Source organism: Crotalus tigris, unplaced genomic scaffold (assembly GCF_016545835.1).
Source record: "Crotalus tigris isolate CLP2741 ecotype Arizona unplaced genomic scaffold, ASM1654583v1 scf7180000023598.3388751, whole genome shotgun sequence".
NCBI classification, from domain to species: domain Eukaryota; kingdom Metazoa; phylum Chordata; class Lepidosauria; order Squamata; family Viperidae; genus Crotalus; species Crotalus tigris.
In genome coordinates, this window is record NW_024100068.1 from 1101049 (window position 1) to 1125440 (window position 24392).

Genomic DNA, 24392 nt, shown 5'->3' on the forward strand with positions numbered 1-24392 from the left:
AAGAAAGTTTCCATAATATATTACCCAGATCCAGATCTGCTGAATAATAATGTATTTTTATAGCCAATTGATAAAGTCTTCCCCCTTCACTTGAACTGAGGATGTAGTATTTCCAGGGCATATCTGAGATATGTGCAGATCTACTTTCATTGCAATAGTGGGCAACATGCAGGAATCTTCTGTATACAAAAGGTGTTAGATAAGGCCAACAAAATTAGAATATGGGTTTCTTATAATATTAATAAAAACACACTTCTTTCAATAGAAATGGCATTTTATTAGTAATACCATGCATATACATGTGTGTATGTGTTTATGAGAGTGATACATATTTTAATAGTAATTATTTTAAAAAATCATAAAAACCTTTCAGATAGGTCTCAAGCAGGTCCAAAATATTCTGCTTATTATACAACACAAAGCAAGTCATTCCAACCTAGAACCATAAAATCCCCCACCTCCACATCTGAAATCAAGTTCTGTAATTCCTGGAATATCTGATGTCAGATTTGCTGCCTTTTTAATATAGCCGAGCTAAAAGTTCTGTCTGAGTTGTTAGTGAATGAGAGAGAGTAGGAAATCAAGAAATCATGTCTCTCTGCTGACTTATATTAGAACCACAGAAAATGGGAGGGAAATATAAGTTTTGGCTTTTTCAAGCTCCTTGCCCTTATTTACCTTTTTTTTTAAAAAAAAAAAAAAGTTGAGCTTCCATTGCTCTTAGAAAAGAAAATAGTTCAATAATGTATAATATTATAATTTTGATATTTTGACATGCCCAGGAATCCTGAATTTGACAAAAATCTTACATTTTTGAAATGTCAGTAATAAATCATCACATCCATGCTTATAATGATTGTTATTATTAGAACAGGATGTGTGGCATATGTGCAGGGCATACACAGAAGCCTCTGGCTATGCAACTGCCAGAAGAGGTTGTGAGCCAATGCAAATTATCTAATTCAGATCAGGCATATCATCCCAAAGTGCATCATAATGTCTTTGCAACATAAAGCCCTTCATTAAAATAAACGGAAAGCATTCAAGTAGACCAAACAGGTAAAATACTAAGTGCTGTCCATGGGACTGATTTTTTTTTAATCTCGCCAAGAATCTTCACCTATACTGTATGCTCATGATTGCTGTCCAATTGCTGTCTGTTGCTGAATCTTAGAACAAACCTTGGACAGGAATTCAGAATTTAGTGATGAGATTGAAAGCTCATTTGCCTTAGTGTGTGTGTGTGTGCACGTGCGTGCGTGTGCATGTAAAACCAGTTGCATTTTGCCCCTGTGCTAATAAATTTGGGGAAAGATATATTGTGGGCAGAAAAGTCCTGGAGTTTAATTTGGAGTATTCTACTTGAAATACTATGTCACAGTGTTCCCTCCTGCGGTCCCAATGCCTGCATTAAAATGAGAGCTGCAGGATTTGCTTATAGGTCTTTCCATACAATTAAGCTATCTGTGCCTAAGGCAATAAACAATGAGGACAAAACAATTGTATGGATGGAATTAGGTCCTGTCTTCAAGCAATTTTTCCAGTGACACAATCCATCACATACCTTCCTACTTAGAAACTACTAATGCAGAGACAACAGACTGTCTCTCCACAAAGCCATGTTTAAAATACACCCCCCCCCCCGAATTTGGCTTCTCTCTATGAATGAGTGATGAGTCCTTTATGGGTTTTTTTTTAACAGTTGTTCTTCCTTTGGACTTTGGAATTTTTAACTTATTTTAGAATGTTTTCACTCAGAGTCATTATAGATTGGAGCAGATATATACATGTATTAAAATAAAAAGAAATCAGATACATTCTATGGGTGAGAAAAACTTCATGATTGTGATTAATCAACTTAATCAATCTTTTTTTAAAACCCAAGTTACTATGCTTATTACATTTTTGGAGAAAGTGGACTATATAAATATAATTGTGTGACAAAAGCTAAAATTTTCAGAGGACAATATTTTCTTGCACTATATACCCAGTACATATAATTTGACAACTGACAATATACATGGATTCTCTGTAATCTTACTATCGCCAAAAGACTGATATTGCAGGTTTAGGAAGATATGGACCATTTCTCAATGGATTGAAGATCTGATTACACTTGCCACATATGAACTAATTGCCTATAGATTAGCCTTTGTATGGACAAGTATAATGAAATATGGGACTCATTTAAACAAAATACAGTAGATTAAAAATAATTATATAAGTGCAATAGAAATAGATATGTATTGAATAATATTCGCACTAGATAAGTATATATAGAAGTTTATGTTTACTGTGAAAATGATTTATCATGCTTTTTTTTACTTTGTCATATTTCTTTCCCTTTTTTGTTAACGCACCTTTTGTTATTAAAAAGCAGTAAAAAATCATTTTAAAAATCAGCTTAATCAACCCATAGTTCTGTCTGCACAAATCTTATGATGACAATCTTTGACATTGTTTGATCCAAGTTCTATAGCATTGAGCTGTAGAAGTAAAATCCAATTTATAAAAATATAAATAGAATATGTTTTTTAAAAGTCTTCTGACTCTTCTGTTTTCCAAATTATGATATTCCAGGAACCAATGGCTTAATTGCATCCATGCATGGGCATATTGCCTTTAACATATGTGTATATGTACAAAGGACATACTGAATGAAGCAATTTCTGTATTCCTTGACCTAAAATCTTCTTACATAATTGTCACTGTGCATACAGTTCAATCATAGGTAAAACTAAATCTGCAAACTGATGATAAGAACAGGGAAACTGCATAAACCTTGGAGTGCAGATGTGGATTTTATGTTCAGTTCTCTATCATTTAAAGTTTCAAGTTCCATCAGAATGGGTACAAACAATGGCTTTTTGTGAGAGACCCAAATACCAGAAACAGATCTTTTAGACCATCCAACCACCCTTAGCTATAATACATGTTGTATAATTTTCACAAGAAATGAAGGCTCACATAATAAGGGAACTTTAAGGCACAATATTTCATATACTCAACCACACATTCATCAACCACAAAAATACAAAAAGAAAAGTGCAGAATACTGTACATGTACTCTAGAAGCAATATCTCATCCAAAGTTTCCACTGAATGAAGTAGGGCTGTATTTCTAAAAGTTGTTACACAGTTTACTCAGTCTTTCAACCTGAAAATGAGGCATACAAAATTCATCTCACTAGTTTAGAAATAATACAAACTAAAGCCGAAATGTTGATACAATTCACATTTCCAAATGGGCAAAAACTTAACATTAGCTTGAATAATCCAAATGCTTCTATAGCTATAGTGGTGAAGGCTTTGACTTGACTTAAAAATGGTTGGTAAATCAGTACACTTTTTACACAACTAAGGTCAGCTACAATAACTTGTACCCTGCTATTTTTTTAATTTCATTTTTCTTGGACAGATTAAAGTGCTAATGGATACATTCAGTGATTACAAAAAAGAGCACTGAGGTTGATTTAATTGAAGCCAAGCTGAGATTGACTACTGACTCTGACTAAGCTAAGTCCTTGTAATACTCCAATCTCTGAAGGTTGACAGGCAAAAAGTTGGTGTCCAAGATGATATATTTACAGATTTTTTTTAAAAAAATGCTAGCAAACGCATGCAATGTTCTATTGAGTATTAAATATTTGATGCCACTTCTTCTTTAAAAAGATTTCAGTTTCTGATCTCACCAGTTGAGATGGAATACTGAAATATAATTCTAATTGTATCTGGTTGTATGAACTCATACCTGTGCACAAAGCTCAGTATGCAAAGCATAAGGAATTTAAAGCTTGTTAATTGTAATTAAGCAAAAAAGAGTAAAAAGGCTTCAAAGGAATTAAAATAGATTGAACGGGGGGGGGGCATATTACTGGGGTAGGGAATGTATTTGGCATGCAAGAAGTTCCCAGTTTTAACTGATGGGATGCCCAGTTCAAAGGGTCTTGGATGACACTTGTAGGAAATACTGTACTAGAACACTACTACTGGTCAGAGCAGACAGTACTTCATTTAAAAAATACCATTTATATGTTTCAGTATAAAGCAGTCATGATAAATGGCTTTGTACATCTTTCAAGTTATTATCATACCGAGTTTAAAACACTTACCAACTAGAGAGTATTTTGGGGATGACGTCAGATCTTGGTTCAGAGGAATTAGGTCTCAGTTGGGAAGGGCTATTTTTAAATCCATTTGGAAATAAATGACAGAATACATATCGCCAGGGCTTTTTTTCTCATAGAACACCCAGAACTGAGTTCCGGCACCTTTTTTGGATGGAACCTTGTAGGGTAAGCAAGGTGGGTTGTATGACGTGTGTGAGTTCCGGCACCTTTTTTTTTTTTTTTAGAAAAAAAGCACTGCATATCGCCATCTAAAGGAGGATAAGCATCCCTTTGTTTGACCATGGGCTGTACTTAAAAGTTTTGGAAAAGGCCAGGTCTATGAGAGGTGAAATTATGATGCAAAGGAATGGAGCTATCTGATGCAAATGAGCAAGGACAGGAACTTTTTTTTTGTCTTTTTCTCTCTTTTTTTTTAAGTGAGGCATCTAAAATACTAGATACTGTTGGTATATAACACGAGAGAAATTATCTACAATGTATAAAGGCATCTCAAATATACACTATGTTAGAAATGTGAACAACATGAAGAGACATTTCAAAAAGCTTTAAAAATTGGATTGAAATACATACATTGATAAAGAGGATGCTAGATCAATATTCAATTGAAGTCAGAACTTTTCCTTTTAGGAATGATGGTTGGAAAAAAACTATGAATGATTATTTCAATATATGATTATTGTGGTGATATTACTCTATATACAAAGATGGAAAGATTCAGTGCTAGCTACCATGGGGGAATGGTTGGTGAAATGGATAGAATTGTCTGAGATGGCAAGTGACCTTTAATTAGAGAAAGGATGATAGGTACATTTATTGGTAATTGGAATGCCCTAATAGGCTTAAATGGAAAAAAAATGAACTTGTGATTTATGATTTTGATGATTACACAAGATATAGGAAGAAGAGAGTTATGATTTAACTTTAGAGAGAGAGATTAAAATAAAATTGAACTTATAACTGCTGTGAGGAATATCAGAATATCTTTATATTTTTATATATTTTTATATCTTTCTTTTTTTTTTCTACCTTCTTCTATTTTCTTTTCTTATTGCACTTTTAATTTTTCTGGTATTTCTATCCTCTTTTCATTTTCTTTTTACTAATTTAGCTGTATTACTTCTTATAATTGTTTTTAAAACTTTATATATAAAATAAAATATTATGCTAGAGAGGGGGCATAGTTTAACTAAAGATTCTTAAGGACTATGATCTTATAGCTACTTTAACAGATCACATTCTTTGGATTTTCAATTATGGCCAGATAGTTTCGATCTGCTTTGCTTAGAGCATAAGGTTTAGCCTAAATAAATAATAATAAATACTGGGGTGTTTTGTTTTGTTTTTACAACATGTTACCAAGCAAAACAAAACAAACAAGCTATTTGGAATGTAACATTGGAAATTTGGAGAAACTTGAAATGTAACATTTGAAATTTTGCCAAATTTATGCGAAGAAGGTTTACGTGAAATGCTCCAACATTTGCCAGCAATTCACATGCATTAAACTTTTTAATTACAATAACACTAGAGTAACTTTGTGCATTTTTAGGTGGAAGTAAAACTCCTTGGTTTCAACAGCTTATACTCAGGGTAGTGGCTACAGGAATAAAACCAGATTGCATGTGTCCACATTAACTAAGGGCGCAAAGTGATTATGTGAACAAATTGGAAGTTCCTGCCATGAAAGAAGAGGGATGCTGTTTGTTAAGAAGGACTAGTATATTGGCAAAAGGCTAAGATGAAAAGGGCTATCAAGTGATAATAAGGCAAATTAAAGCTGTTATCTAGAATTGTTTTCCATCTATCAGTGTCCCATTTTTAAGATCTGATAGGTAAAAGTCTGCCATTTTAGATGATATTTTAAAGGAATATGAAAGGAAAAAGTACTCCATGGTACTTCTCTTTCTAGGCTGGGCTTCTCCAAAAGGATATTAATCTATTAATAATGTCACAGAACTGTAATACACAACTGAATGTCTAAGAGCAAAGCTCACTCAAGTTGTAATAGGCTTCACAGTTACACACTCTTCCCATGAAACTCTGAAAATTGTGATTTAGCCATGGAATGGGATTCATTAAAAAAAATATCACCCTGGATGTAGTTCCTAAGAATTCTTGTGGGGAAATTACCATTAATAAAAGAGCTATCAGGATTTTTTCACAGACAGCATCTTAGCTTTGGAAGCAGGTTCTTTTTTGCACACACCTACCTAATATTTCTCTTTGGCATTTTTTGAAGAGAATTTTGGCACCTGCAACTTTTCCAGTGATCTTCACCAAGCCACCATCTCTCTTCCTTAGAGAGCACCTTCAAAACTAATCAAAGACATTTCACAAATCCCTGTGACATTCTTATGTCAATTGGGACAACATGAACAGATTTGTCTCTTATGGCAATCTGATAAGTTCAGCATCTGAGCTCCCCAAATCATATCCCACAGACACATAACAATAGTAAAAAAAAATGATACTGATTGTATTAGGCCAGGAACAAGCAGACTTTAGATGGAGATCTTTCAATAGATCTGCTAGTGGATTGCAAACATTTCTGAACAACCAGTGGTTTAACTAAAGCACCACCAGAATATTTTCTACCAATGAAATTAGACTGCTGGATGAAGAAAAGATAGGAAGAGGGACCACATGTGATGATTCATCTCCCAAGGAACGAAATCAGTGGTGGGATTCAGCCAGTTCACATCACTTCAGCAGAACTGGTAGCTAATTTTTTTGTTGCCCAGGCCCAGAACGGACTTCCGGAAGTGGCATCCACACAGAGAACCTGTTGTTCACATATTTGAATCCCACCACTGAATGAAATCCAAAAGACTATAATCTGATACAAAAAAAAACATGCCTCAACTGAGCATAAACTTACAGACTTGTGTGTGTGTGTGTGTGTGTGTGTGTATGTCCCACTGGTTCTATTAATATTTTGCTCCTGGCTATGAGTGCTAAATCAGAATTCTTTCTTATAATTACACTGGAGTGCTAGTTTTAAAAAAAAATGCTGTGCCCACCTTTATGATAGGCATTCTACATTCCTAGAGCCAAATCAGTATAACAGAGATCCAGAGAGAGGATCCGGACCAAATTTAAGAGAGTAAATGAATGTAGCTCCCCTGCTCATCCGAATTATTGATTTTTACTTGCCCAAAAAAATCCCTGAATTTTAATAAAATCGCTGACTGAAACAGAAACCAAGCATGCTAGCAAATAAATGATTAAACCTAGATAATTAATGCTGTTGAATATTTCAAAAAGAGGGGTGGTACGAATGAATCAATATTTTTAATGACTATGAGTCTTTTTAGACATTTCTGAGAAGCAGCTATCCACCCTCTTTAACCTTCACTTTAGACCAGCCAGCACATTATCCTCTTATTATCAGTCTACATTTCTAAGGAGAGGTGGTATAACTTAGCAGTTAAAGTTAGTCTGAATATATACATATAGAAAACTGGACAGCCAATAAGCACTTCACCCCAGGGCTCACAGCTTATTAGAAATTCCAGGTTGCACTGTTTCCATATGGACACCATTGCTGTGCAACCAAGCAGCCTTGAGTGTTAAGTGCTACCACCGGAGCATTCTGCAATATAGCTGACTTGACCCTTTGATCTCGCCCATATTTGCACATTAATGCATCACTTTAGCAAAGTAATATGCCATCCAGGCATCCAGAAACAAGTTAAGCCATGTCTTTTAAAAACAACAACAACCCTCATTTCATTTTATAAATAAGCAATTGAGAATTTTGCTCCAAGTGGCCACTTGAATAGCCCACTCCATAAATGGCATTCTCCGAAGAATAAGGCACAATATGATATGAATGCAGTTCTTTGTAATAAAGGGACTGAGAACGACATTCTTGTACCATAAACTTCAGCCGTTTTCTTGTATCCGAATAGGCAGTCCGACAGCATGAACTTTCCTTAAGATACTCATAGCGTTCACGCTCAGTTTCCAGATGAATCTTCCGCAACAAGTTATTTATCAGGACTGAGCGGCGGAGATAGAGTTCAGGATCTTCAAGAAACTGAAGCTTCTGCAGAGACAGTTTCAAAATACAAGCCCGGTCTTCAGGTAATATCAGGTGCTGAGCAAAAAAAAAGTGGAAGTTTTTAAGGATAGGAGAAAATACAGTACATGTAGCACAGAATAGGCCTACCAGAGCTGTGCTGCAAAAACATAGTTGACCATTAGACGACACCAAAGAGATACAACAATGCTTAATGTTTTCTGCCATCTAGTAATACAATTTTTTGCAGCCCACACCTCTAACCCAGAGACAGAATCAAGCTGTAGTCTTAGTTGATGTTGAAGAACACCAAAATAATCTGAATCTATCATTATCCATTGTGAGAGTGTGCAATGTTTCTCCCCTCCTTTTTTGCTCCCAAATGCCTCTATGATCTGTTCTGTAATTAATTCCTGAAATTCAACACTCCAATTTGCTGTAGAAATTTACTGGCATGGATTGGCACCTATTTTTCCCTTTTTTAAAAAAAGGATTGTTATTTTAGAAAATATTATTGATTGGACACTGAAAGTATTTTATGGAGCTTTTGTGAAAGTTGGTAGGGGGATATAATTGCTTTCTGATGTTTTTTCTTATGTTATACTTTTTCATAATGTGGAAGAGATAGAAGATGTTGTCCCTACTTACTTAGCCTACTCCTAGCAGACTTATGACTTCTGACAACCAAGAATACAAAGCTTTTTCCATAAATTGAGCCAAAAGCCTCATCGGGGGGGGGGGGGATTACATAGCAGAAGGGATGCACTATGAAAAGAGAAGTCCTTGGATTTCCCAAAGCGGACATGGGTTGAGCTGGACATTGTGGAACAGGAGGCCTTGCAAGCTTCATTTACATAGGAGATCTTTATGGCCTTTTTTCCTCTTTCTTACTGAAGAGGAAAATGACTTTCGCCAGTCATTTGTTCTTCAAATATAAATCCAGTACAACTGGCATGTATACATGTAATTTATCTGTATTGCAATTAAGATAAAATTCTTGTTAAAATTATTGCTTTTAACAACTATCCATGCATCACAAGTTAGGGAAGGCACCTATATTAATTTCAGCTTTGTTTTATTAACAAAAACATACTCACTTTTGGAAAATACCCTGGGTAATCTTGATGTAAATCTTCTTCTTCTGCATATTTCCTCTTAAAGTAGGCTACTTTCGACGTTGTTAAGGTATTTGTCAATACTTGGCTTCAATATGCAAACAAGAAGGTTTTGTCATTATTTTAGCAGCCCAACAATTTTGTGACACTTTTACAATGACTTCTTTCAAATCACAAGCCATTGTATTTACATTTATTTGAATGTTAGAAGTGATTGGTTATAATATTGTGATTGTTTTAGATGCAAGCAACCAGAACTACTTGTGAATAGCCTCAGGCAGCAACTTTATTGTTTATATCTATATTACAAGAATCTGATCAGGCTGCTTGCCTTGTCACACTTATGCCATTTGAGACTGCACAACAATTTCAAACTATTCTCTCACTTGACCCCCTTCCTCCACCCTCCATAATATATACATAACAATAAGGTTAAGAAAGTTCATTAAAAGTTCATTAAAAAGGAAAGTATAGCATGGTGCTTAACTTTACATGTGGCCCCTAAGCAATCATATGTATTTTGTTGTCCTAAAAAAACGAAACCTAAGGCCAATTAAAGATAGACTATGCTAATAGACACAGATATAACAACAGATACTCCAGTGTTCTAGCAGTTGATGTATAAGAGAATAGATCTCTCCCTTTTTCTTGGTGAAGGCAGGAGTACAGTTTTCCAAGTGACTGTTGGTTCTTTATACAATCTCAGGGCAACAGGAGCTATAATTCACATGGTCTAAATCATTTATGAGCACTGCACCAAAACGACATGAGCCTCCCTCATACATCTGTATTTATACACTATCTGCTGAACAGCACTTTATGCACTGAGGAAATTCTAAAAGGTTCCTGCTTTTCATGGTATAAATTTGTTGATGAATGGGGGTGATGGATTCATGAGGTTGTTGTCCTTCATACTTATTTTCTACTTTTAACAAAGCCTAATAGTTCATAACCAGATTGATTTTACTATTGTTTAAAGTTTTCTAATACTTCAGCTTTAAGTCAGTTGTACTGTGCAATATGATCTTTGACAAAGATTGCAAACCATAAAATAATAAATCATAAATAGACACCATAATGACATTATGCACTTCATTATGTTGACATCATTTGTACAATGATTAATGTATATGGGGGTGAAATCTACTACTGCTTCCCCTAATTCTCCCTATGATGGCCCATTATTATTTATTATTATTTATTTATATATATATTTCATATACTTGCCTCTGTCAGCTTCATTTTCAACACTATTTTCCCCCATACGGATATATATTTTTGGAGTACTTTTTATACTCATCACAAGATGGCAGTGGTGCCACACTGAAAATCCAAGCAGTTCTCTCACATGTTCAGCTCAAACTGATCAACTAATAAAAATTGTGCATTCTGCTTTCTCTTTCTTCTACTTTTCCCCCAGTTTCAGTATACTTTCCTTCGCCATTGCTAAAGGCCTGAAACTTTCCAGAAAGCTCTGCAATCCTTTGGTGTACTTGTATATTTTTTTACCTTTTTTAATTTGACCAATTAATTTTTACAACATGAATAAGTGCAAGTTCTTCTGGGCCAAAAATGATTTCCCTTTATTACATGGTGTCACTTTCAGCTGCATTACAAAGACACCTGCAAAAAGAAGTTAATGTTTGGTTCTGAAATTATTGTAGCAGTGGATATTTTAAGCTTCGGTGTTTACCTGATGTTATAAACAGGTGACTTAAAGTAACAGCTTATCTATTAATCTTTTAAGGAATTTACTATATTGCAATCATTACTGAAAGTGTCCGAAATTGTCTGACGGTTGAATCATTGTAACTGGAATAATTGGAATAACCTTCAGACAACTTCAGACAACCTTCACACATCTCTGAGAACATATTGCAATAATGACTATCTTTTTTCCTTTTTCTATTTAATAATGATAAATATTAAAACCAGGAATAGAGACATTGAGAGAATCACCTCCATTATATTATTTGTTGTTTTTATTTGAATGTCTACATATAGAAACATTTTCAAAGTTTCTGGGCAGAAATTTCTATTCAGCTGAAAAAAATGTTCCAACTGCTTTTTGTAATCAGTTTCCAGTTTCCTTTATATGGCAACCAATTTAAAATTTTGCCTTTGGTTATCTGATAAAAAAAAGATATAAAAGAAGTTATAAACCAAAAGCAATGGTCAATTCCAAGCATTTCTTGCAAATGGAAAGGGAAAGATTGGAGCCAAAACTGAAACCGATGTCTAAGAAGCAGACATTATGGAATATACAATTACTATATATTCTTGGCAGCGTGAATTATTTACTTCATAAGCCAAGTAGAGGTTAAATCTCTTGGGTGTCCTTGCTATCTAATTTGTTGACAATGATCGATCTCTGTTACCCTTTACATTTGCAGTGTTCCACTGGGGAAAAGCAAGGATGAAATTTCTTCTTATTTCAATAGCCTGGCTGGCCAGATGAATAAATCATCAAGACAAAATCATTGTTTCTTCAGCAGGGAAAATGGGTTAATTGCTTCTGTATATACTGCTCAAAAAAATAAAGGGAACACAAACGTATAGGATCCTATACGTTTGTGTTCCTTTTATTTTTTTGAGCAGTATACATGAAACTGAGCGTTCACATGCTTGTACGTACATCTGACACACATGCACATCAATATAATTATCTTGATTTCTTAGATTGCCCCTGACTGGATGTCAGATGTAGAGATTTCTCATGTCCAGCACTTTCAATGTCGGCTGTGTAAATTGAAGATGGAATATACATCAGAGCTACCCACTGTTAATAGATGCTGGCCATGAAGCATAGCCTGCATTTTCAGAGCCATCAAAGGATCCTTTAAGATCCTTCTTTAGTTTGATTGGAGACCAGAGAACTTAATGCCAAGATCATAAACCTTGTCATTTATGTAATCACAGCAACACCACAGTGTTATGGTTCAGAATGCTGCTCACTGTTAAAGTGGAAGAAGAAAGTTCAACCCTTTTTCAGAGAACATGGATAAGTCTCATATACCTTCTTTGACACTTCAACACTCCCAGTCCCACTTGACTGTTCTTTTTTCGTTAAATATTTGTCAGCTGCAAAATGCTAGCTCCAGCCTCATCTTTTATTTCCAAGACTGCCTCTGGGTTCCACAGAGGCTTCACATGGAATTTTAAAAAATGAGTGGCTGCAGTCCAATGTTTCATTTGCAAATGTGCTCACCTGTCCCAAAAAAAGAAGATAAAGATAAACTAGGCTGGGAGACTAAACGTAATGACAGAGAATAATCTGTCACCTTTGTCTTCTAGAAAATGGAGGCTTCCACCCACTATGGTAAACATTTTGACAATAGGTAAGCCCATCCCCAATGCATCAACTTCTGAGAGCACAAAAGACATGCTACCCACATGCCAGACATGTCCATTTGGCCCCAAAGGATGGCCTATCACTGCCATGGGGCTCTGGAGAGCCAGAAAACAGCAGCAATATTGCAGGGAGTCCACAAATGGCTCTGGGGGGAAAAACCCCCACTTGAATCAGGAAGTTCCTGTTTATAACTTCCTTGCATGGTTGGCCTCTCTAGGCTGGTATTTCCTGCTTTGATTAACAGTAACTTTAAATTGGGGTGAAACTGAAGGAAAGGAAGGAAAATTCAATCCTGATCACTGCTGGAGACGCTATGGCAGGAAAATAGATTCAAGACCTAAAGAAAGAAAATAGCTGGCCTTTATATACCAAAGGTTGCTCTCATTATGAAAATAGCAGTCTTGGGGATGGGTGATTTATTTCTGGTTCATGACAGCTTCAGCTCAGATATAAATGAATTCAATCATGGCTTTGGCAAATATTAATTTAACAACTACATAACAATGTACTTTAATGGATGTTTCCTAAATGGTATACTATGCCTATAGGCATTTTCCTTACAGAAAAAAAATCACATTTTTGAACACGGTTCCCCCAAACAAACACTATGTTACCATTTTGCGCACATTCTGCATCCAAGAATTACACTGTAAAATCTGAAGAGTAATTGTATTCTAAGCTGCATATTAGCCCAGAATGTTTGAATCAGATCAGTGGATTTACAAAGGCCACAATTCTTCATGCATTTACTGGGATTAAATCTCGGTGACAAGTTGAAGATAAGGACAGATGTAAAACACAGATATAAACATCCCTTCAGAAAATTTAAGTGACATTCCCCTAATGTTTTTCTTCTCGTTAAAGAGATAAGTTTAAGTGTTCCTGTCAATTTAATTAAAGCAATATTAAATTAAAAAGCTAGCTTGTGCAGTACTTCTTGGTATTGGACTAAAAATCCAAGTTCAAGTCCATCCTCAACTATAGAAAGAGCTGGTCAATCTCCTTTAGCTCAACCTTATATGGAAGTTTATATTGAAATATGAAATATGTGATGTCACATATGTTCCTTAAACCAATATATGTTGGTGAACTTGGAAATATTTGAGCTCTTGAGCAGGCAGAATATATCTATAGGACATCTTGCAATTGCTTTAAAATGGTGTGCATCATTCCAGTTGCCTAATCTACAAAATGACTGCTGCTCCATTTAGATCAACATTATCCACAGAAGCTAGCAAAAACTTTCTAGGATTTTAGACAGGGATAGAGCTGTCAAGAATTTGCTCTGGGTCCTCCTGTCAATGAGCCTCAATGTCTCTCTATAACAGTCCCATTGCAATTGCTATTATAAAACTTCATATCATATCAGTTTTACTCATCTCTAGATTTGCCCATTTTTGTCTGTTTTAATCCAGCTTCCCAGAAGAATTATTTCATTTACTGTTTTTTTTAAAATCATTGTCACTAAAAAAGTAGATGCTGGTTTATAAGGGATTACCGTAAATGCCGGCGTACAAGGCGACCCGGCGTATAAGACGACCCCGTCTTTATAGCCGGGCCGCATTCCTAGAACGTCGTCTTATACGCTGGAAACTACCAGTATTTCCGGCGTATAAGACGACTCGGCGTATAAGACGACCCCCGTCTTTGGCGCCGATTTCAGCGCTCGCGGAAGTCGTCTTATACGCCGGCATTTACGGTACATATATTTTAATGAGGAATCCTATATGTTACTGTTGAACCACGAGAGCTATAGCATTCTGTCTCCTGTATAACAAGATGAGGATGTGCTGTGGATGATCAGAGCATCAAAGTGTGGAAGATTTAGTTGGCTATGTTGTGTCATTTCCAGCTGGAGATTTTCTGGAGAAGATGAACTATCTAGTGATATATAGATTTTCATTTCAATTTGGCAATTTTATGCAGATTTTTATGGAATAAAAAATTTTTCATATCATTTTATTTTTTCATATTTTTATTTCCTAACATTTATAAGAATCAGTGTCTTGTAGTAGTTCAGGTGCTGGACTAGAAATAGAGAGACTGAGGTGGTAGTCCTCCCTTGAGACAGAAACTAGCTGGCTGATTTTGGGCTAACACTCTCTCCTAGCCCTCATCTGGGAAGTTAAAATATACTTATCCACTAACTAAATAAATGTTAATAGCTCGGCACTTTGAAACCTCACCTGATGGAAAAAGCTCCCATCAATTTGTCCCAGTTCTTGCCAACCTAGCAGTTTGAAAGCATGCAAATGCAAGTAGATAAACAGGAACCACTTCAGTAAGAAAATAACAGGGACATGAAAGGAGCCCCCTTGGGCGGCCCTTGAGCAAAGGTGATGTCATCAGCTACTCCTTTCAATCCGAAAGCCCCTTGGTAGATGCTTCCAACACAAAAGTTAATAGTAGCAGTCTACTAACTGTACATCAGCATAGTCAGCATTATAAATGTATGATTATTATATGAGTCATTTAACATTATACATTTCCTAGCCTTTTTTCCTTGGTGTCTCTATAATCTGTATATCTACCACAAATGTATCCAACTTTCAGTAATGTAGCTTTTTTTTGTAGTTTTTCATTGGTTTAAACTATGCAAGAAAAACTGCTGGCCAGATTTCATACGTTGGTGGTATCTATGTTTCTGTACAGACTAAAAGGATTGAAATGCCATATTTTGCTCCCCAAAAATTCTGTGGTACCATTCCTTCTAGAATAACAAAGATTATGTAATTATGGGGAATGTTTTCAGCACTTCCTAGATGTCTCATAAGATTCATGAGTTGTACTGATTTGTCCCAAAACCACTGTAATATATACAGATGCAAAATTCTTCAAAATCATGAAGGATAATTTAGTGTATTATTGTCACATTGAAGTTCTGGGATATTATGAAGTCACCAGAGTGACTCATATGGAATTGTCTAACCTTCTTGATCCATGTGCTTAGATATTAGTCTTGAACTGTGATATGGCCCTAAAGCTGAGCAGCAAAAGACGGCTAGGATAGTGGGGTTGAGGCTGGATCTAATAAAGTAATGAGTTGGGTATTTTCACAATAGCAAAATAAACATTTGCAAGGAATGTTTAAATCTGGACCCTTACATTTAATAAAAAGATATACCTGCTGATATAATTGGCATCCTCTGTTCTATAGTTCTATGAGAATCGAGCAGGAAGCCAATAAAGTAGAGAGATTCTCTGGTTCTCTCTAAGCTTAGACTAAAAATTCAGTCCATAATCAATAGATTTAAAGGAACATGAAAGACATACTAGTTTTTTCTGAAGCACAAAGCTAGGAAGTCCTTTGGGTGTCTATGGTGGCACCACAGTTCAATGCAAACTAACCACAAGAGTTCTATGAAACTATCTTCCCTTATCTGATACTCTATATATATTTTAATCACAATTTACATCTTCTCTAGCTAGAAAGGTTAGTAATCAGAGATCAAAAAAATGCAATACAACACATCTGGAGAGACACTGGCTGGAGAAGGTTGCCATAAGGAGTAAAACATCTGATTGCTGATGCAGTATCTTGAGACTGAAGTTCCAGACTCCTTCAGAGACTTACAATGCCAGTGCTTTGTTGTTTCTCACTTTAATTAAACCCAAGCAATATGTTGTACCTTCTCGTGCCAAATCAATCCACAAAGTGACTTCTTGCTGTGCTTTCAGTGGTTCTGATGAGTTTCTGTCTTCGGAAAGGCTTAGCTAGCATCGCTTCCCACACAGTTCTGCTGAACAAACACCTGCGAAAATGAATCAAGAGAAGAGGAAGAGAGGAAAGAGAAGGAAGGAAGGAAGGAAAGTGAGAGAGAGGGGGGTATACAAGCACCCCAATGCAAACATTTTGGGGGGATGGGAAATATCCTGAAAGTATTTGCTATCCTAGACCTTGCTTACTGCTTATTTGCTTACTAGAAAATGAGAAAAGGTCATATCCAAGGTTACTGATGATACCTCCAAGAGAAAACAAATCATGTTGATCAGTGATAGATCAGTAAGCAAGGCAAAATTATAAATCAGATGTGCTTGACTGTAAATAGCAATTGTTGTTTTTTTTTAGTTTGCCAGGCCACTGATGACAACCAAAGACTCTAATTTTAAAAAAAAAGAAAAGAAATTATTGAATTGCAAGCTAAACCTTGTGGTTTATTTTTGGGTCAGTTCTGTTGACATATTTGAGATATGTTTGACCATTACAAGATAAATGATTCAGACAGACCCTCCAAAGTATATCTTGAGAGGCATGTTCCTGAACTGTCTAACTATAAGAGGGGAAGGCTACAGTATAGCTTAGTGTTTTTGCTTTGTGGGCAGGAAATCAGTGTTATATGTATTTAATTATATCAGTCTATTCTATTTAATTTCTGGAATAAAACAAACCACATGAAAATTCATTGTTGTGGGTACCCTCAAGAATAACGAAGTCAGATAAGTTGTTAAACTAGAACTATAACTTTATTAAACTATAAAAAAGGATTTTTTTGTCTCAGAAATGTTGTAGCTCTCTTCATAAGTTTCATGCAGCCCTTTGTCTTAGGACATCAACTAGACCAGTCTTTTATCCCAGTTACATCTTCATATACCAAGATAGGCCTTTCTGAGCTGGAAGCTATAAAATTCAAGGGCCGCCTATTCAGGCATCCAACACTTTTTTATTTTCTTTCTTGAAGGACCTATCACTTTAGGCTAATCTATTTTATTTTACCAATTTGTATACCATCCATTTCAAAATGGCTCTTGGAGTTTGTAGTTGAAATACATAAATGTTGAAAAATGAGCTTCATAAATCTCATAAGGACTCTAAAAAGCCTGGGTAAAATGTCAACTAGCAACCAGGTTGATGATAGTTTCAAGGACAATGCAATTCTCTTCCAAAAAGAAGACAAAATTTACTATTGATGTAAACAAATCCTATGCTTAAGACCAAGGACATAAGCTTATGCTTCTTTTATTCCACTGTTCTTATCATGTTTCCCTGTCTTATTTTTTTTTTTTGCCTCCAAAAGAGGTAGTAGGTCTTACTTTTGGGGGATGCCTTATTTTTTTCCAGACACCTGCTTTGCCTCATGATGGCGGCACTGACAGTCCTGTCAGCAGGAGCCTATGTGACTGCTGGCCCACTTCTATGGCTGCTCACGGTTGCTTGCAGCCAGAGGCTGCTTAGCCTGCTGCAGCATGCCACTGCCATAAGGTGAGGCAGGTAGGGGAGGGGGTGGAGTTGCCCCAAGCACCCATAAGTGCCCAAACATTTCTCGCCCAGAGGGAGACTGGAATCTTTGTCTGCTTGCAAATGGGGCAGTTGGAAACTGAGGCATTCACTCCATTTCCAACCACCCCATTTGCAAGCAGACGAAGCTTCCAGTCTCCATCATTTTTCCGTCTGGGCAAAAAGTTTTTGGGGCCTATGCCTTGGTTTACAAGCACCCCATTTGCAAGCAGATGAAGGTCCAGCTCCCTCTTGGTGAAAAGTGCATGGTGCATCCAGATCGCCTACCTTCCCCCCCCCCATCTTTGCCTCTGTGCTGTACTTACCTGCACTGCTCCAAGGGGCCAGTGGAGGTTAAGTTTTATTTTGGGGGTAGGGCTTATATTAGGCTCACCTGAAAAAATCAGGGTAGAGCTTATTTTTGGGGTGGATCTTATTTTCAGGGAAATATGGTATTCCACTAATTCTAACCAACTTATTGAAACATTTATTGCTCATCAAATGCTCAAATAACCTTTCCTTCAAATAAATTTAAGATGGATGGATGGATGGATGGATGGATGGATGGATGGATGGATGGATGGATGGGTGGGTGGGTGGATGGATGGCACCTCCAGCTGACTTAGTGCTCCATGGCACCAAAAATCACAATCGCCAATGCCGATTCTAAAATTTTTCCTAGGCAGGAGAGTCAATACAAATCTTAATTTCAGGCAGCTTGTGATAGCAAACTCCCCACCACTGCCATAGGCATATCATTCTGAGCAAGGTCATTCTTGGAGGAGAAGGAGGAAGTGGTGTGCAAAAATAAAAAAAGGCAGCTGCAACTATACAATTAATGAGTTCATGTTGACTTTTAAATACTCCATCACCCCAGCAGATGGCCCAGAGTCTGAAACTCTTGAAAACTAATACTGGTCAGCAAATAGTGCCTGTTTAGGTAGACCGATATCTCACAGGCATAAAATAGACACATAGATTTCTAACTTTTTTGATAACACAAGTACATTTTTGTGCATCTGAATTCTCCCAAGTTTCCATAGTCAGGGGTTCCTCCCTGCCTATTCTAGCAGTGATCCCCAATTTTTCTGGCACCTGGAATCAGTTTCATGGAAGACAATTTTTCCATGGATTGTGGAGGGGAAGAGGAGCACGCAACCTTGATTCCTCACACGAGCATTTTACAGTAGGGGGTCACACTCCTATGAGAATCTAATACCTGATTATCTGAGGTGGAGCTGAAACGATGGTGCTAGCACTGGGGAGAGGCTGCAAACACAGATGAAGCTTCACTTGCTCACCTTATCTCCAGCTGTACAGCCTGATTCCTAACAGGCCGTGGACAGGTACCGGTTTGTTGCCCAGGGGTTCGAGATCTTGTTCTTGTTTTGCAATAGATTGCTATGCACCATTTCTGGCATGTTTCTAAAACCATTCCTATTTCTATAGCCAGGGCTTTTTTTATCATAGAACGCTCAGAACGGAGTTCCGGCACCTTTTTGGGATGGAACCTTGTAGGGTAGGCAAGGCAGGTTGTATGACATGTGTGAGTTCCGGCACCTTTTTTTTTTTTTTTAGAAAAAAAAGCACTGTCTATAGCCATGGCTTTTGCAGTTCATTAGCAATACCTATTCTGCTCTCAGATTAAGCAAAAGGCTTTTGGAGTGGAAGTAACAGAAAGGGTTGTCAATCCAGGATTCATGATTCCAAGCTAGCAAACAGTCTCAGCCAGTGTGGAGCAGCTGCAGTTTCTCCCCCCCTCCCTCCTCCCCATTGCCTTCCTGTTCATAACACCCATCCTATTTACAATGCACCACATCTGATCAATGGCAGCTGGTTGGGAGAGTGGATTATAATCTAGGCAGAGAATGATCAGGAAGGGCAATTACTGATATCACAGTCTATTGTAAAGGACAATAAAAGATATAAGTATAGCCCAGCTCTGAAGGCAGAAAGCTCAGAGAGATCGGGAGGTTTGCTTGCTCAGGCAAGATTGGGAAATATGCAGCTTCTTCAGGTAGTGGAAATTTCAGCCATATGACTAAAGCTTGACAGCCTGGTTCTCACCTTTAAAAATCTAGCCTTTCCTGGGTAGCTTTGATGCTGTCCTGATTACAATCTTGGAACTCAAGTCAAGGCATGGATTGCAAGTTTATGCAAGAAAAGCTTCTTGACTTACAAATCATAAACTCATTAAAATTTAGCTTGCTCGAAAAATCCTAAAAATCCAGCAGTCACAGGTTTAAGTTTTGAATTTTTAAAAGGTAGTTTTAAACCTCTCCAGAAAAGGCAGTAAGGACTGAAAAAGAAGTTTGGTTTGCCAAACATAAAAACCAAACAGATAAGGACACGCACAAAAGTGAGACAGAATTAAATCAGTGTGATGAATGGGATATTTCTTAATGATGAATGGGATGTTTTGTGACATGTCTAGAGCCAAACAGGTGCTTCAAAAATCCAAAGAGCCAAGAGGATGGAAAATAGGGGTGTGGGGTGTTGATAAACTTCACTTATGATCGGTGGGTTTAATTTGGTACAAGCCATAATCTGGGCAGAAGTGATTACTCCCCCTCTTCCTTCTAGCTATTCTTTTTCAGGGCCAGTAATTTTGGCATAGGGTTTGGATTCAGTTCCTTGGCTTCAGCCACAAAATTACAACGGGTAGTTCATTCTCTTAAAGAACTTTGCAGGGAAACAAAGCCATGGCTGTGCTCGAGTCCTGAAGAGGACAGCTCTGAGAATGAATGAGGAAAGATTTGCCAAATCAATAGGCATATGAACTCTTCAACCTAAAACTATTGATTGAGAAGTAACTCTCATTGATTTTAATAGCACCACTTAAATGAGGTTAGGAGATCAGCAAGCAGGAAAGTGTTCCCTATACATAATTAATATAAATTGCAAAGAGCCTTGGATGTGACATCACAATCTATCATCTGGAGATTTGGAAAAGTCTATGAAACCCTTCCAGAGTGATTAACACATATTTAATACAGTGAAACCCTTATATTTTTAGAAGATGTTCTGATCTCCTCATTAACTCTCTCAGATATGGTATGGTCTAATGGCTCTTTGCCAGATGCATTAGACCAACATTTCTCCTAATCCACCTGCCCACCACCACTACATACAATAATGGTCTGCCACCTGTCTAAAGCAAATTGTCTTGTTATCGTCCCTGCATCTAATATTGGGAGGAGTCTTGCCTCCATAGGCAAGTTTACATTGTGCTACCCCATCCTAAAGTTGTTGAAGGAGCCCATTGAATGGCTTTATGCATCCATGCAGATGCCATGCAAAAAAAACAACAAACCAAATTCATAATTTATTTATTCTCAACATGCATTTTTACCTCCCAGCACAGTTTGATTATATTAAGTGCACAAACACAATACACAGCAAAGTTGCTTGTTCCTTATGGTTTGTAGTTAGCATGAATTTCCTTCCAAAATGCCTCCTAAGAAGGATCTTCAATAAACTTTGACAGGGCATGCTGGATAGTCTCCTACTATTTCTGAATGTGCTAACTGTTCAAAGGAAACTTAATTATTCCAGTCAGAACGTGGATGAAATGAGTATGTGGGCAGCACATTTTCACATTTTAAATTCTTCTATCAGTTGCTTCTTGGAAGGAAGAGGGTTGAATCCAGGTGTTATTTCCCTATCCTGGCTGTTGGAATATTATATACCAGCTTTAAAAAAATGCATTGAGCTGGCAAATCAGTTTAGAGAAAATCCATTCAACACCCTAATTTTGCATGCAGCTAGTCATTCATGCAGCTCTGTTCCTAGCTGGATCAAACCAAAATCTTCATTTGGAATACAGTATAATATTTTTAATTCACTGTTTGAATTTGAATAGTGGAGCCTGGTTGATATTATAGTCATCTAGATTAAACTATATCATTTGGTTGAATTTGATGGCTGGTTTGCAGTGGGAATTAGACTCCGATACTATCTGACACAAGACATGGAATCCTTCTCAGTTTTTGACAGCTTGTGAAAGTTCACATTTGATCCCTGCTAAAATTAAAAGAGTGAAGCACTCTCAGTTTGAATTTCAAGTACAGTAAACATTTAATAGAATGGTAGCATTCAGGATTTTGCAGGAATATTGTTACATGCTATACTCTGCAGTCTCAGGTATTAGTTCTTTAATTTTTATTTCACCCATATTAAAGCTTTAAACTGAATGCCTTGTATATAATATTTTATGTATGTATGTTTAGTTTATTGTTATGCTATTATTAGCCAGGAATTCTAGAACTTGGAACCCCAAGTCCTGCCTCAGGTTGGTTAAGGATATCATAATCTTTAAAACAACCCTTTGAAGCAGATTAAGATTGTTGCTTGTTGCAGTTGCTGCTTTGGGGTGGATGGCTTGCGTGCCAGGTTCAATGCCAAGAAAGCCTACCTAGTTCAGATTTCCCCAATGAAGTATTGGAATTGCAACATCCAAAATCCCCAACCAGCACCATGGCAGCTGGGAAATCTGGGAATTGTAGACTTGACACTGTGGACCAGGGTGTCCCTTCTGGTTCTATCTCCTGAAAGATTGTGGCATAATTTCCTTCTATTTTATTGGGAAACAATTTGAAAAGTATAATATAAGCCCTAGATGCAGTTCAAAAAAAGAGATTGCCAAATTCCACCCCAACAGAGCCAAGACTCATCCCTGTATGTAATGTAGGTTCCTACTGTGACACTCAACTTTCCCCCAAACGGTAGGTGTGGAATTTAGCCATAAAAAGGATATTCCACTAAGACATGCAAATTAATTTCTCTTGTCTAGGTAGAAAGATGAAAGATAGAATTATCTGGATATAGATGTATGATTTCAACAAACTGACACGGAAGAAGCATAGTGGCCCGAATGGAACCTATAAAAAGGCAATTAAAAATATTCTGTTAACATGCTTCTTGAGAGCTAAATTTAAAGCATTATGTCACTGTAATTAATTTATTGGCATTGACCGTGAAAATAACCGTGTGGCAAAGTTATAAAAACTTACAGCATTTCATATATAGCTAAGTCCTAAGGCATCATCTTTAAACAATGTCAGGGAAATCAGCCCTGACATTGAGAGAATATATGTGCCAATAAGATGTTCCATGTTGGGCATGTTATGTTCCATATGAAAGAGGTTTGATCTTACAGGCAGGCTATTTCTCATACATACCAAAACCTTGTATTGGTTATTTTTCAGAAAGTCCAATCCTAGAATTAAATATTTCCCCAACGTGGTGCCCTCCAGACATACTGGATCACATTCCCCATCATAGCCCAGGGATTATGAGCGAAGGTGTCTGACACATCTGGAGGTTGCTAGTTTGAGGAAGAACATGACTTGATACTCCACCACCACCACACACACACACACACAAAGTCAGTGTGAAATAAATCTTGAAACCATTTTTTTTTTCCTCTTCCTGTATGGCTGCATCTCCCTTAAGGGCAGGAGAGAGTATTTCCTGCAAGCCATCAAATGAACAGTTGACAGTAACAAGCTGAATGAAAAGACCAGCAACGTCCAGAACTTCTCCGAAGGATGCTAAACATCATGCAAGAAAAGGGGACAGGAGGGAGAGAAGCCATTCTATCTGAGAGCCTTCCTGTAAAGAGACTGGGGGTCCTGGGAGCTTAGGTGTCAATTGGATAAATAAAATACCTTTTACAGGGAAAAGGAAACGTGGCTGGGGCGTAACAAGGGCGCCTTCTGTAAGCAAAATGTCCCAGCAGATAACAACCCTTATCGCTTTAGGAATAGAGCAACCCCCTCCCTTCCCCAACACGCGCGCACACCGAGGGAGATCTCCGCTGCCCACCCCCACCCCCCCGCACAAAAAAGAAACAGCCCTGAAATGTTGAAGGGCTTATCATCGGAGTAGCTTCATTTCTGCTGCTGTGTCTTCTCACAGGTGATTTATTGGGGGGGGGTCACCTTTCTCGTGCCTCTCTCTTTGTACCCACGGAGCCTTCGTCGCAAAACTATTCGGCGAAGGCTGAACGGGTAACTTGGTGTATGCTCAGAAACCCTTGCAGCGGATCAGAAGGGCATTGCGCGGGGCTTAGCCTCCCCGCCTCTCAACCCTCTGCTGCTCGAAGCATCTCGAAACGCGGAAGACGAAGCGGGCTGAGGGGGGATGCGGTGCCCTGCCCTGCCCTGCCTTGCTCAGTTCTGCTTACCTTCCCAACGGTGCACCTGCCTCAGGGGAAGGCTGATGCGAGGACTCGGCTGGTCTCTTCCCGCTCCCGTCGGTCAGCTTTCTGCGGGTCCCTGCGGTCACTGGCGAGCTCATCGCCTCCTCTCTTCAGCAAGCAGAGAGGCGGGCGCCCAGATGTTCCCTTCCTTCCCGGATTGGTCCAGAGGGAAAAGATGTTAGCTTGTTGCTAGGCGCGTTGCTAAGAGCCAGTGACGCTCTTTTTCAGCATCTCCAGAGCGGCTCCAGAGGCCGCTCGGCATGTCCTGAGGAAAAGGGGAAGTGGACAGAGGTGAGGGCTTTGGGGAGCAGGAAAGAGCAGGGAGCCAGGCGAGGAGGTGGATGGGTAACAGGGCAG

The 24392-nt window shown here is 37.7% G+C and overlaps 1 long non-coding RNA gene across 1 annotated transcript; it reads right to left on the reverse strand.

The window, feature by feature from the left end:
* Positions 1-256: 256 nt before the first annotated feature.
* LOC120297184 lies at positions 257-24178 on the reverse strand. The gene is made up of 4 exons (XR_005553716.1): positions 24021-24178; positions 16248-16370; positions 9249-9354; positions 257-8229 (listed from the first exon to the last, which is right to left on the reverse strand). It is a non-coding gene; the product is annotated as an uncharacterized LOC120297184 (long non-coding RNA).
* Between the last annotated feature and the right edge of the window lie 214 nt (positions 24179-24392).